This window comes from Ammospiza nelsoni, chromosome 16 (assembly GCF_027579445.1).
Source record: "Ammospiza nelsoni isolate bAmmNel1 chromosome 16, bAmmNel1.pri, whole genome shotgun sequence".
In the NCBI taxonomy this organism is placed as follows: domain Eukaryota; kingdom Metazoa; phylum Chordata; class Aves; order Passeriformes; family Passerellidae; genus Ammospiza; species Ammospiza nelsoni.
Window position 1 is genome coordinate 18,123,624 of NC_080648.1, and position 15,092 is coordinate 18,138,715.

The following is a 15,092-nucleotide window of genomic DNA, read 5'->3' on the forward strand; positions in this document are numbered from 1 at the left end:
CTTCAAAGCACCAAGAGCACAGCAGCAAAAGGTACCTCAGGAATTATCCCAAGTGGATTTATGGACCTGTAAGTACCAAAATCTTTTCTGTGCTGCCCTGATTTTATAACAGATGCAGAGCAGTGGTGCAGCTGGAGAAACATCAATTACTGCTGCTGTTCACAAATAAACACTGGGGGCCTGAGCCAAGCTCCTCCTGCCCAGAGCTGCTCAAACCCCAGCTCCTCCCTGCCCTGTTCCCTCCCCTCCTTATCTGAGCCCAGAGGATGATGAGGAACTCCTCGTTCCCTCCAATTTCATATGTTTAAAATTCAAGGCTCATTCTTGTGTCTCAGCCCATTTCTAATTAATTTCTGGGTTAGTGTTTTCATGTTTTCCATTTCACTGAGCAAAACAGGCTCCTGAGCTGTCCATCTCCTGCTGCAGCAGAGATGGAGCTGGAAAACAGCAGGAACTTCTCATTTCTTCATTCACCTGAAAAATGATGGCTCTGCAACCCAGCTCTGGGCCATCACTGAGTTTGATTCTGGAACATTTTAATAATAAGAGATACTGAGATTCCTATAACCAGTGAATATTCATTAATGCAAAATCACAGAGCAATCCCTTATAATTATATGAAGTGTCCAAAGCATTGACCATTGCAGAAAATTATAATTAAAGTTATTGAAATTAATTAGAAAAGGAGATAGTAATTAAATTCCTGTTGCTGGCATGTAAAACTGCTCTGAAATTAAATACAATGGATGGCTCCTCCAGAAAGGGGGATGTGGTGGAGTTTTTTCCCTTATGCTAGACAAAATTAAAGCTCATTTTTATGGGAAGACTTCTTTAATAAAAATACTCAAAAATCTTTACATAGTGGAATTCTGCTAGGATGATTTTCCTGCTGAAATCAAAAGGAATCAAGACTTACCTTTCCCCATGAGGAGACTCATCCAGCATGACCATAACCTCAGGAGCCAAACTCCCAGATAGATCCTCAGGTGGGGTGAATTTGAGGCAAATCTTTCCTAATTATCACCTGCTGGGCTGGGGATTGAGCCAGGAGGGTTTGGAGCCTTCCAAAGCTCTGCTTTTCCTTTTTGGGGTTTGCCACCACCTCCTCATTTCCTATTTTGTGTGCTCCATGTGCAAACATTGGCTGAAATCCCCTCCCTGTTTGGGAGATGTGCAGCTGCAGGTGGGCAGAGCAGGTGTGGCTGCTCTGAGCCCTCTCTGATGCCTCCAGGGGCTACCTGGAGCAGAGTTAAATGAATAAATAGGTTTTTATTAAAAGCCCTTCACAGGACACACCTTGGGCAGTGCCAGAGCCCGGCCGTGGCTCCACCCCAGATGGATCCTGGCCATGACTTCTCACACTTTGATAAGTTTGGGTCCATTTCCATGCTGGGGTGTCCAATCCCAGCTCCAGGTGATGCAGTCCCACCCTCCCAGGTTGCTCCCCTCCATTCCCTGTTGTTTGCACTTCTGGGGCTGAAGCTGCAGCAGTGTCCTTGGTTGTGGGGCTGGGAAAGGATTGTTCTGTGGGACTGAGCTGGGAGCAGAACTGCTGACACTTTATGTGGCGTGCAGAGTTATAACTAACACAGTACCGAGTCTGGAAAATAGGAAAGCTAAAACTGAAGGCATCATCTCCTCGGGCTCTTGTTCCCTCGAGAGGAGAATCCCATTCCTGCAGTGAGCACAGGACACGAGGATGTTCTCACACCCCAGAGCTCACTCCACTCCCTCTGACAGGGATGCTGTGACTAAAACCCTGACATCCACTGAACTGGAGAAGGGAGAAATGTGGGGATTTTCATCACAACTTCTTTGGGCTGCAGATCTGTTCCCAGGGCTGACTCCAAGTCCTAATTACTAACCTGCTTTTCCTCAGTTTAACAAAGAACACTTGAAAATTGAAGGAGATGAAGTTTTATGCTAAAAGGAAATGTGATTGCTGCCACATAATTGTGACAGAGTGAAAACTCCCACTGTGACTGCTGGAACTGCAGATGAGACACAGATCCATCAAAGGGAAAACTCATCCCACCTCGCCCTCCTTAATTCCTTCTTCCTTGGAACCCCTGCTTTTGTCTGTGTTTATCACCCTGCCAATATTCTCCTGTTAGTTTTAAGTGTCACTTTGAGGGATTTGTGGGGGTTTTATCGATAATAAAGCCAGACCAGAGCTGCCTCCAAGGTGAGAGGGTGCAAGGACTTTTCATCCTGTTAGTGTCAAACCTGGTGTGCAAACCAGGGAGGTGGGAGAAAACCTTTTAAAAATACATTGATTTCCAAGAAAGCTTCTCTAATCCAGGCTGGAGACACTTGGATGCCAAGCCCTTGCTCAGAAAGAAAAATATTCCCTCTCCCCAAAGTGCAGTCCTGCATCCCCGTGAAACTGGGATGTGGGTTTTATTTGTGGAATTTTCTCAAAGTCTCAAAGATTGGAAACTTTTCCACTTGTCTCAGACGCTGTCTTGGCACCAGCACAAGATTTTATCGTGCTGAAATTTCACTGCTCAACAGTGGAAACCAAATGTTTTCCCTCACAATCGTGCACTCATTCTCACTTGCAGAACAAGCATTTAGCAGCGTTATGTGTCCCTCTGGCCTTATGGTGCTGAGAAAGAAGATCCTGCTCTAGGAACAGGAAATTTGCCGTGAGCTTGAAGCTTCCCTAACCACAGATTTGTAGGCAGTTACTTCTCCACGCAGCCACAAAGCATTAACTAAGTTTATTTTAATAAAATATTCATTAAATTGCTATTAGATATAACCCAGAACATCCATCCCCCTGTCAAAATATGTGCTGTAAGTCTGCTGAGAGCTCCTCTCAGTAAAAGCCCATCGTGCCCGTTACTCAATCCATAAATGATGGAATAATAGGTGAGGAGGGCGATGAATCAGGAGCAGAAACCTGCAGGCAGAGCAGTGCTCAGCTGAGAGCTGCAGCCTCAGTCTCCTCATCAAACATAAATCACAGCTGGCTTAAAGCAGCCAGGGCTTGACTGCAGTCCCAGGGAGAAGCCAGGAGTCACAGGAGGGTAAAACACCCAGTGAAACAATGTCTGGACAGCTCCAGCCTCGGGGTCATTGCAGCATTCACATTTTCTGAACAATCCCTTTGCCAGGAATTTTCTCCTGGGAAGCTGAGAAGCCTCAGAGAAAAATGAAAACAATAATTATCTTATTTCCTTCTCCTGTGTTTTGCTGCTTTGGAATGTGTTTGGAGATTGTTTACCCACAGGTGATTGTTTCATTGGTTTCATGTGAATTATTTTCTCTCATTGGCCAACCAGTGCCAAGCTGTGTCAGGGCTCTGGAGAGAGTCACAAGTTTTCATTATTATCTTTTTAACCTTCTGTAAATATCCTTTCTGTATTCTTTAGTATAGTTTATTATAGTATTCTTTAATATAATATAGATCATAAAATAATAAATCAGCCTCCTGAGAACATGGACTCAGATTCATCATTCCTTCCTTCATTGGGGCACCCACAAACACAACCACAGGTCATGGGCCTGGCCTGGTTCATGAGGCTGAGCTGGGAGCTTTGGGAAAGGAAGCAAGAGCCCATTGACCAGTGACAAGGACAGAGGGGGGAATGGCAGTGGCAGGGGGTTCTGGCAGCAGCCCCAAATAACCTCAGTTTGTGCTGCCTTTCCCGGGCCCCACAGCTCCTCCCTTGGGCACCATTCTGGGATGTGGCCTGTCCCTGATGGTCCTGCTCCAGGATGTATTCTGTCCCTGATGATTTCAGCCCAAGTGCATCTGGCTTTGTTGGCTGCCCCAGCTGCAGAGATCTCCAGGCTCCCAGACAGGCCCAGGGCTGAGATTTCTCCCCAAGGAGCCCTGGAGCTCACCCCTCATGTGGCCTGGCCCTACAGAGCATGGCCAAGGGCACGGCTCAGAGCTGGCACTCCCAGAGGATCCCATCCTGATCCATGCAGAGCCCAAACTCTTCTCCATCCCAGTGCTCTGGATGAGAACACCTCCCTCTCACAGCCCTGGGAACCAGAAACCCGAAAGCCTTTTTGCAGGCACCTCTCCCAGCAGCACTGACCAAGTTTGTGAAAATTCTCCTCCTTTTTGGCTGACCTCTCCCTGCAGCTCAAGGGTCAGTCAGCTGCAGCCCCAGCTTGGCCAAACCCTTGGCATGAGGGGTGGCTCAGCCCCCAGAGCAGCCCAGAGCAGCCTCTGTTGTACCCTCGGGGTGCTCACAAAGGAAAAGGAGCAGTTTGGAGATGTCCAGTTCATCATTTGTTTCTATCAAGCCAAGTGAGGTCAATGCCATGGCCACAATATTGTTTGAATACCATAAAACATTTTCTACAATTTCTTCAGTCTAAAAGGGGGATGAAAAGCCCTAATTTTCATCCCTAAATGTTGGATTCTCCCATATCAACTCGTGATTCCAGCATTTGTCTGATCCTCCTGCTGGAGGGTGCATCTACAGCTGGGAACCCGCTTGAAAGCACTCACAGAACAGAGCCAGGAACGGGGAAAGGAGAAAACAGATGGATAAATCTCTTCAAAACCATGGGAAAGGAGTGAAAAATGAGGGCCATTTGGGTGAGCAGTGGGGTGTTGAGACAGGGGGAGGAGGAATCTGAGGGCTGACCCAGAGTTCCAAGGAATGACTTTGCAATGAGCGGTCTCTGATGGGCCTTTACCTCCCTGATCCTAATCACAGCTTCCTTCCTGCCACGGAACAGCAAGAGAAAGTCTGGCAGATTCTCCAGGTTCCAGTGGAAAGTGTGGGTTACAGAAAATTTCAAAGAACTTGGAAGTACTTCAAAGAAATTGATGAAAATCTGTTCTGCTGAATAATTCTCTAAATCACTTCTAAATTATTTGCCTGAGAGAGGAACAGTTTACATTTCAGGCGTTTGGAAATTTCTTATGGTACAATCCAGCAAGAAACAGTGAAAAAAAATCTCAGTTAGAGCCTCTTTGGGAGTTCCCTTCATTCCTGGAAGGAGCACTTTGCATTCCCCATGCAAGCCAGCCTTGCAGCTGGAGATGCATCCCCTCCTGGGCAGCACTGAGCCACAACTGACATTGCAATTGTGAACACTTTGTGTCCCTGAATGTATTTCATATATGAACATATTTCATATATTAACATATTTCATATATGAAGATATTTAATTTATGAACATATTTAATTTATGGAGATATTTCATTGATGGCAATTCCACACCCTGAGGGGGCAGCACTGAGGGCAGACACAAGGATGAGATGCAGACCATGGTAATTATTCAGAATATTCTCCAGATCTGCAGTTGCTTCTATTCTAGACATCTACTAGAGGCAACCATGAAATGAAACCTTGACTCCAATGTGTATTCCAAAACGTCTTCATGGCTCCACAGATAAAACTGTCTGGGCTCTTCTGGAGATTTACTGCCATGATGTGCTCACTTAATTTGTGATGGAAAGAGCCTGTTGGAGTTACCATTACTCATTACTTCAGCTGCTCCTACACTTTCATTTGTCCTCCTGCAACTCTGTAGAGTTTGCTCAGGCTATAAATAAAGGTCTCTGGGGATGCTGGATATTGCACTCTGGACAAAAATTTCAGTGACTCATTTTCATACATATTTTCTGCCATTATCTTCATCACAGGCAAATGCTCCCCCTCACTCCAGAGGGCTGGGAGGAGGGAGCTGGCATGGGATTCTTGGCAGATGTAGGTCAGGAAGCTCTTGCCTCAGATGCCCTTGAAGGTGAGGTCAGTTTTACCCAACTGCTGGAGCAGTTTCTGCTTACAACCAAGAATCCTTAAGGCTCAGAGCTGTTGGGTGGTTCCTGCCCAAAAAGGGCAAGTTTCTAAGCAGGAGAGTGGTGCCAGAGTGACTGACAAGTGCAGTGACTTCATCTGGCATCACTGACTTGGGAGCAGGCACTGCCTGCCAGGGTTGCTGCTCCTGAAGGAAATGTGTGGGGCTGGAGTCACCAGTGTCACCCCTAATTAGAGCAAACACCAATTAATGGGCTCGGGATGGATGAGTCTGTGCAAGCACTGCCTGGTGGGGACACAATTACCCAAACACCCCCCACATCTCAGCTCTTCCACTGATTATTCCTGAAGGACAACCTCCTGTCTGTTTGAAAAGGTGTATTTTATATAAATAAAACACAGGGATCAGAAATCATTGGCATTGTGTAAAACCAAGAGGGTGCTGCTGATGCCTCAGCCTTTACAGACTGCAGTGCACATCCATGGGTGCCTCCAGCTTTCCCAAAGCCTTTATCCACTGCAGTGCACATCCATGGGTGCCTCCAGCTTTCCCAAAGCCTTTACAGACTGCAGAGCACATCCATGGGTGCCTCCAGCTTTCCCAAAGCCTTTATCCACTGCAGTGCACATCCATGGGTAATTCCAGCTTTTCCAAAGCCTTTATCCACTGCAGTGCACATCCATGGGTAATTCCAGCTTTTCCAAAGCCTTTATCCACTGCAGTGCACATCCATGGGTGCCTCCAGCTTTCCCAAAGCCTTTACAGACTGCAGAGCACATCCATGGGTGCCTCCAGCTTTTCCAAAGCCTTTATCCACTGCAGTGCACATCCATGGGTGCCTCCAGCTTTCCCAAAGCCTTTACAGACTGCAGAGCACATCCATGGGTGCCTCCAGCTTTCCCAAAGCCTTTATCCACTGCAGTGCACATCCATGGGTAATTCCAGCTTTTCCAAAGCCTTTATCCACTGCAGTGCACATCCATGGGTAATTCCAGCTTTTCCAAAGCCTTTATCCACTGCAGTGCACATCCATGGGTGCCTCCAGCTTTCCCAAAGCCTTTACAGACTGCAGAGCACATCCATGGGTGCCTCCAGCTTTTCCAAAGCCTTTATCCACTGCAGTGCACATCCATGGGTGCCTCCAGCTTTCCCAAAGCCTTTACAGACTGCAGAGCACATCCATGGGTGCCTCCAGCTTTTCCAAAGCCTTTATCCACTGCAGTGCACATCCATGGGTAATTCCAGCTTTTCCAAAGCCTTTATCCACTGCAGTGCACATCCATGGGTAATTCCAGCTTTTCCAAAGCCTTTATCTACTGCAGTGCACATCCATGGGTGCCTCCAGCTTTTCCCAAGGCTCCCAGGGATTGTCCCTGAGTGCTCCTGGCAGATCCATGCACAGCTGCTCCTCTCAGCTGTTCCTCTGCCATTTTCCTGCACAGAGTTACTCATCATTAACTCTCTGCACCCCAGATGAGGAAGATGATGGGATTTCATCCAGGACAGGTGACCATGGCATGGATCGTGCACTGCCCAGTGCAGGTGGGGAACAGCTCCTGGAATGATTCTGCAAACAATGCCTGGAGAGGAATTCATTATTCCTGATGGATCAGAGCTGCTGCCTTCAGCTCTCTTCTATTTCTGACTCATGGTGACTTCTGACACTTTCAGAAGTGTCATCTCTTGCAGTGTTAAAAAAAGGTAAATTCCAACAAAATACTCCTCATTCTCTCAGTCAGGCAAAGGCCTGGAGCAGCTGCAGCACTGCTGGGTTTGTTCTTGGAAAACACTTCAGAGAGGACAGGAGACCTTTCCAGGAATGGCCCTGCCCCGGTGTGCCGGATCCAGCCCCGTGGTGAAGGTGGGAAATGCCAAATGCAGAGCAGTGTTTGGGGGCACCGGGAGCTGCTCCTGCCCCAGGGGCCACCTCAGCCCAGCCCAGCAGCTGCTCCCGGCCTCTGGAGCTCCCAAATTCCAGAGCTCAAATGAAATCCCAGAGCAGGCAAATCGTCCCAGCCAGACCTGCAAAGGTGCTCTGTGTTTTCTAACCCCAGGATTTCCCTGGATGAGCCAGACCTGCTCAAATGCTCTGCATTTTTTAACCCCAGGATTTCCCTGGATGAGCCCCTCTGATCCCAGACCCTCTCCTGCTCCCACCTGGAGCAGCAGCAGCCACATCAGCTCAGTTATTTGGGGAGCAGCAGGATCTGTTCAGTTCCACCAAACAAACATCCCCTTTGTTCCCCGGCTGCCCTCCACCATCACACAATGCACAATGCACTTTGCTTTCATACCTACTGCACGTTTAAACAGAATTAAATAGAATTAGGTCTTTCCCAGTTGCTTAAAATGTTGATATAATTATTCCAAATCTTGACAGGAAAAAGACGTGAGAAAACATCTGTTTCTCTCACCTAATTTTTCTCTGGAGAAATAAAGACTGCTTATAGATTTTTATGGCTTCTCACAAGAACAAAATATGGGAAAATAACAGATTCATGAATATTTAACATCAATTCAAAGAAGAGTGCAGTGTTCATTTAACAGAAAATACAAGCCAAACTCTAATTCTTTTCTTCAAAGCTCTCACAGTTCCACCTGTAGTTTGTGTTCTGGCTACTGAGAGCTCAACTGATGCACTGGGTAACACTGAAAAATACATTTAAACTTTGAATTTAAAAGGAAAGATTCCTTGATTTGTCTCTTGCACTCATCTCTAAAAGAAGGAGTAGCGCACGCTTCTTTAATTTGCTCTGAGGAGTGTGGAACCACTAATGCATAATTTAAAGTGTGATGAGGTGTTTGTGCATTCCAGCTCTGCTGTGAAGGAGGAGAAGCAGCAGCACTTCAACCCCTGGCTCACAGGCTGAGTGTTAATGAGAGAAGGGAATATTTTGGTTCATCCTTAACAGGAGGGTCCAGACTCCCTTAGAAGAAAAGGCACTTAAGAGACATTTCCTCTCAGCAAGGTCCAGACTCTGGGATTGTGCAAAATTCCCTCTCCAGCTGGATGGACAGCTTTAAGGACTGGCACATTTGAAGATCTGACAGAAGTCACTGTCCTGGTTCTTTTTGCTTTATTTTCCCAAAAGTTTTTCCTTTCATTCCCTTCCTGTAGAGCAAAGAGCTCCTCTTTGTCCTTTTTTTTCCTTATTATCCTGATGTTTTCAGCCCTGCACCAAAACCAGCTTTCTGTCCATTTGCAACCCTTCTCCAAGGAATTCTGCCCTTTAGCATTATTATTTTTGCTGCAATGAGTTCAGCAAAGGAATGGCTGGGTAATTATTGAGCTAGGGAAGAGGAATACAAATTCCCAGCTCCTCAGGGAAGCAGCAGGGCAGGGAGTTTAGACTTCCTTCTCCTCAGAGATTCCCATATTTTAACAAAACTAGATGTCAAAAATGCTTCAAGGTTAGAAAAACTGCTTAATTCCATTAAAGATACCTTGAAATAGATCTAAATCAGATTTATTAAATGGAACAGATAAATTAGATGATAGATTGACATCAGTCTCACTGAACTAAGATCTTGGTCCATATTTTAAGGCCTATATTATTGCAAATATAAAAGTAATTCCCTGCCTCTCCCAGACATTTTCATCAAGGCAAAGCATCAGAATGGGGTTATACATCAGCCTGGAAGATGAATTTCAGTGTTGGCAGCAGTGATGCCCAGCCACTCACTGGCTATAAGGCATTTATGCTGCAATTGCAATTCTAAATGTCATAAAGCTGAAATTAAATACTGTGCACACCATGATCAGAGCTCAGTGATGTGGAGAGAGGTGGAAAATAAGTTTATGTTGGGGTTTTTTTTAAGGAAATATTGATCTTTCACACAAATGTTCCACCTGGAAAATGAAAGTTGACCTTTAAAAGTCCCAGGACTTTGGGCACCAAATTGCTGTGACCTCTTCCAGGCAGAATAAAGCATCAGGGTATTTAAAAACAAAGGGAGGGCTGTCATTGGTACAGAAATAATCCTGGTGCACAGATCAGGAGGAGTTCCCAGAAGTTGTGGTGCTTAAAGATGAAGGTGAAAATTCCCAATACAGCAAAATTCTCACTCAGCCCAGATACCTTTGAAAAATCCCTTTCCCAGCCACATCTCTGTTGTGTTACAAATATTCCTCTGGGCTGGGTACCTCTTTCTTAGGGTGAAGAAGGAGGCACAGAAATGAGATTAATTACTTGTGACAGCATGAGGAGCTTTACCCAGCCTGAATTCACCTCCAAGTTTATTTCCTGAGGTGTGGAGATTTATGGCACTGTGGCCACCTCAGCCACTTTATCAGGGCTTGTTTGACGAGCCACAAACCCCTCTGAGCTGCTCCTAATCCTGCTCAGCCCTTGGCACCACGTTGGTTTGTGCCAGTTAGAGCAGGAGCTTTGTGCTGTGTTTAAAATGGGTTTCTTTTGCCAGCATTTAATTCCTGCCCTTTTCATCTCAGGTTAAGTATTTTCAAGGAAGTTTAACTTATTTAATGTAAATAAATATACTCAGCCTTAAAAAAAAAAAAAAAAAAAAAAGACTGGGCAATCTGTACTAATTTGAATTTCTCAGATCTAGAAACTTCAGGTTTATTCCATTATAATTCTTTCCCAAAAGAGGCAAGTTCTGAAACAGCTGAAATGTGGAGCAAAGGAAATGATCCTTCCAGGAGACCCCTCCAGCCTCTCCACCAGAATTCAACTGTTTCCCCTCTCCTGGTTCCCTTAAATTCCCTGAAATTTGGATTTAATCTCTAACAGATGCAGAGTCAGAGAGTTCCCTGGTTTGGATCCTCTCCAGGTGGGATCAGGCAGGAATCCCCTTTCCTCAGGGCAGCTGGGCAGAGCTTTGGGAGGGATTTGCACTTCCTTTGGCCACTGGCACAGCCAGGACAGCACAGCACGGGCAGGACCTGCCCAGGCAGGGATCACTTTTCCCAAACACTGATTTTGGGACCGTTTTTTCCCACCCCACCCAAATGCACAATCCCTTGCTGGCACCACCCTCACGAAGCGTCTGAGATAAGGCCTCCATCCGTAACTGGGAAATTGCTGATAAATTTTGGGAGTCTCCAGCACAGTTCTGACAGAAATGCACAGTGAGAAAAAAGCATGGTGCAGTGTGGGCAATGGGCCTGCAAAACCTAAGCCTGGAGGGGATTTGAGAGCCAGTGACAGCGTGAAAATAATTGTATTTTAGCTAATTGTACCCAAAAAATGCTCTCAAAATCCTATTTACTTTAAAATGACAAGCACTGAGTAACTACAGAAAAAAAGATTATTCCAAATTGCAAGTGTGTGGAATCCTGTTTTGGCAAGTTCCAGCTAATAACCTTGGCTGTTAATACAAACCTCAGAGATATTTGCCTTACGCTGAAAATAAACCCACAAGGCTCTAAATATCACCATTGGACAACTGCAAATTAGCATTTTAAATGCATTTTTTCTCTTCTCATCATGGAAATTCCCTTTCCTGGGTTTCAGGGTTTGTGTGTGCCAAGGAAATGTGTTCCTTGTTAATCACCAAAGGTGAGGAAACCATGATCCAGTGTATTTCCAATGTCTGGGGGAAGTTTTTATACTTCTGGCTGAGACAAAGAAGTTTTCCATGAAGGACAAAGTTCTGCCCCTCAGAAAGAATGGAAATGAAGGAAATACATTTTGTGGATGACAGTGTGTGATTTTTTGTGATTTCCAGAAGAAAGACTTGAGGAAGGAGCCTTGTACCAGCTCTGCAGAGGTTCACTACCAACCTTATCCACTGCAATTAATAAAACAGGCAATAATGAAGTGCAGCTCTGTAGCTAACGCTGTTATTTCTATCAAAAGCAGACAAATTTCATCTTTTTATCAATATAGATTTAAGGACCTCCCTACAGAGAAGCTCTGGTTTGAACACAGTCTAGAGCCAGGCATTCACACAAACGTTCTCAGAGCTGCAGATACAATTCCTCATCACAGGAATCCAAACACCCACTCACAATCACACCAAAAACCTCCAAAACCCTTCCCCAGGCCCAGCTCCTCACTGCACTCCTTGGCAATGCTCTGATATCAGAGAAAGGAGCAGAGCAGAGGGATGGGGAGGCTCAGTACAGTATATGGATACAATATATGGATTGTATAACAGATATTCCCATTTAGCTCCTGGGTCAGCTCATCCCCATGCCCAGCTAGGAGCTGTGCTGCCAAAGGGCTCTGGGGGTGGCTCTGCTGTGCCTCAGATCAGACCCAAATGCCAGCACATGCTTTAACATTTGCAGATGAGGGAAAGGAGCACAGCCCTTACAAAGCTGAGCCACGCTAAAGGGCTCCTTTCAATGCAGGAGTCATTGAAAATGACTCTGGGAGCTTTATTGAAGCATAATTGACTAGGATCTTTGGGTTATTCAATTCACTTTTCCATTGAACACTATTCATCTGGATGAAAGGAACTCTGCCATTGATCCTGTCTGCACTTCTCTGAGCAGGTGTCTTTGACTGGCTTCAAGTGCCACCTCAAACCTGTGGCACAAAAATTTCCCTTTTCTCACGGTGCCTATTCCCTCACCCCCAGGCAGGTAAAGAGTTAATGCTGGTGTCTGAGTGTCAATACATTTGATTCTCTGGCAGCACCTGCTGCTGAAGATCTCAGAGCAATTTGTGAGCATTCAGCAGCTCAGGCTCATCATCACCCAGGGTTTGTTTCTGCACGCCTGGTGAGCAGGGCTGTGAGAGCACACCTGGCTCCTCGGGGGGCTGTGGGAGATGAGCCACAGCTTTGTCTTCCTCTGCCCCTGGAATGGGATTTTTCCGTCTGTTCTTTCCTGCAGAGGGCCCAGGAAGCAGCCCCAGGAAGGGAAATGCAAATGTTTTAGCCCAGCCATGAGCAGCCAGGACTGTTCCCTCCCCTCTGCCCTCTCTCTGCTGTGGGCACCGTGTCCTGGAAGCAGCTGATCCTGGAATGGCTGCTGAAAGGCTGCTGAAAGATCTGGTTCCTTGGGACTACAAAGCCTGGTTGGAGTGTGCCCAAGGCCAGGCAGCAGTGTCAGGGCACTCTGTCCCCCTTGGCAGGCTGGGCATGTCCCACACGATGCCAGCTGACAGTTCACATCCTCACAGAGCTTTCCTTATGCAGCCTCTCACATTCTGATCACGTTTTCTGACGTGCCAAAGGCTGTAACAGGGTTATGTCTGACCCATTGATTTAATCAAACCATTTCACATGGGTGCAGCTCAGCCCCAGCAGAGGGAGGCTGCAGTGGCTCCGTGCCCTCTGTGCCACCAGGACTGCACAGGGTGCTCCCAGGGCAGAGCTGTGGCCCCAGGACAGAGCCCCAGCCTGAGGAATCCACAGACAAGCACAGAAACACGGTCAGAAATCCCAGACAGAGCTGAGAGCGGAGCCCAGAGGAGCTGGAAGTGTGAAGGATGGATGCCCCAAGTCCAGCTGCTCCCTGCCTCTTCAGCACCGAGAGCTCTGCTTGGACAGGGCAGGGCAGAAAAGCTGAGGTGAAGCTCATAAATCCAGAGTTTGCTTCTCTCCCCTCCAGTGACTCCATGGCATTACCCTGAGATTCTTGTGAGCATTTCAAAGGGAAGTTTCTGAACAACAAAGCTTTGCCACAGCCCTGCTGCTGGGAAGGGCCACACCAGCATCTGCCATGCACTCCCTGACCAAAATTCAACTTCTGTTTACAAGGTTTGTCCTCAAAAGCAGCAGTCAGCTGCAACTCTCAGCCATAGCTGCCTTATTAAATATGAAGTTTTTATTTTAAACACGGTACACTTTGTAACAGGAAAATCAATATAGAGTAACTCAGAGTACAGCAGACAACAGCTGGGGGATGTAATCTGATGGCAAAAGTTGAGAACAGGATTTTGGCAGTTTTATGTTCAGCAAATCTCTCACTTGTTGTTTTTCATGGCACTGAGTTCTAAAGATCTGAGATTTCTCCCCGAAGCTTCACAAGATGAAGAAACCAAGAAGCCGCTTTTGACTTTAAAGGCTATTATCTACAGAATAAATCATTACTTATATTTTGCTTTATAGGCTACTGTAAGAGGATGACTCTTCCCAGAGCTACGATGAGTTAACATCAGTGACCTCAGAGCCCTGAGCAAAGACTCAGAGAGATACTTCAGCATCAGAGGACTAAAGGTAAACTATTTCCTACAGTAAATCTTTGTGTCTGCCTTCCCCTGGCCTGTGGGTGGGGTGCTCAGCTCTGCTCAGGGCTGGGGTTCACAATAAACTCTGCCTGGAAAAGTTACAGAGGTGCAAAAGAGGAGATGCAGCCACTGAGGTGCCCTGTACAGGAGCACAGAACAGCATCAAGATTTTACTGATCTGCTACAATTTTATTTCATTATCAGATTCTTAATTAGAAACAAATGTTATGCCGTCATTGAATATTGAATACAATACTGAATGATGAATAGTACAAATAAACCATGGATTTTTGGAACTGAGCTATTTGTCCTTAGGAGGTTATTAGCTCCCTAAAATGATATGTGACTCACAAAATAAACTCCAATATATTTCCTTAATGGGCAAAAGGGTAACAGATCATTTTGTCCTGAAACTGCCTTTTTCAACACGTTCCACCGAGGAAATTCTTTCTCAGATAACGCAGCTGCTTCTTTACAGGTTTGCACTGCAGGCTCCTGTGGCCAACGAGTTAAAGATCGTGATGCTCCCCTGGTGTCACCCGGCCGGCAGTGCCGTCTAGTGCTGTCCCCTCCCTGCTGTCCCTTGCTGTCCCCTCACTCACTGCTGTCCCCTCCCTGCTGTCCCCGGCTGTCCCCACTGCTGTCCCCTCACTCACTGCTGTCCCCGGCTGTCCCTGCACTCACTGCTGTCCCCAGTGCTGTACTGCCACTGCTGTCGCCTCACTGTCCCCGCACGGCCACCGCACTGACAGGATACCATCACGGACAGTCCCTGCACCGCCACCGCACTGTCACCCACAGCCACTGGCAGTCCCCGCACTGTCCCCGCACCGCCACGGCCACCGCACTGTCACAGCCCGGCCACCGCACCGCCACCGCAGGGTCGCCGCACTGGCCCCGCACGGCGGAGCCGCGCAGGGACCCGGGGCCATCCCTCTGTCCCTCGGTTCTTCTATCGCTCTGTCCCCTGTCCCTCTGTCCCTCGATCTCTCTGTCCCTCTGTTCCTCGGTCCCTCGGTCCCTCTGTCCCCTGGTCCCTCTGTCCCCTGGTCCCTCAGTCCCTCAGTCCCTCTGTCCCCTGGTCCCTCAGTCCCTCAGTCCCTCAGTCCCTCAGTCCCTCAGTCCCTCAGTCCCTCAGTCCTTCTCTCCCCCGGTCCCTCTGTCCCCGTGTCCCTCGGTCCCTCCGCCTCCGGCGCGGCCGCTCCGGGGCCAGCGCAG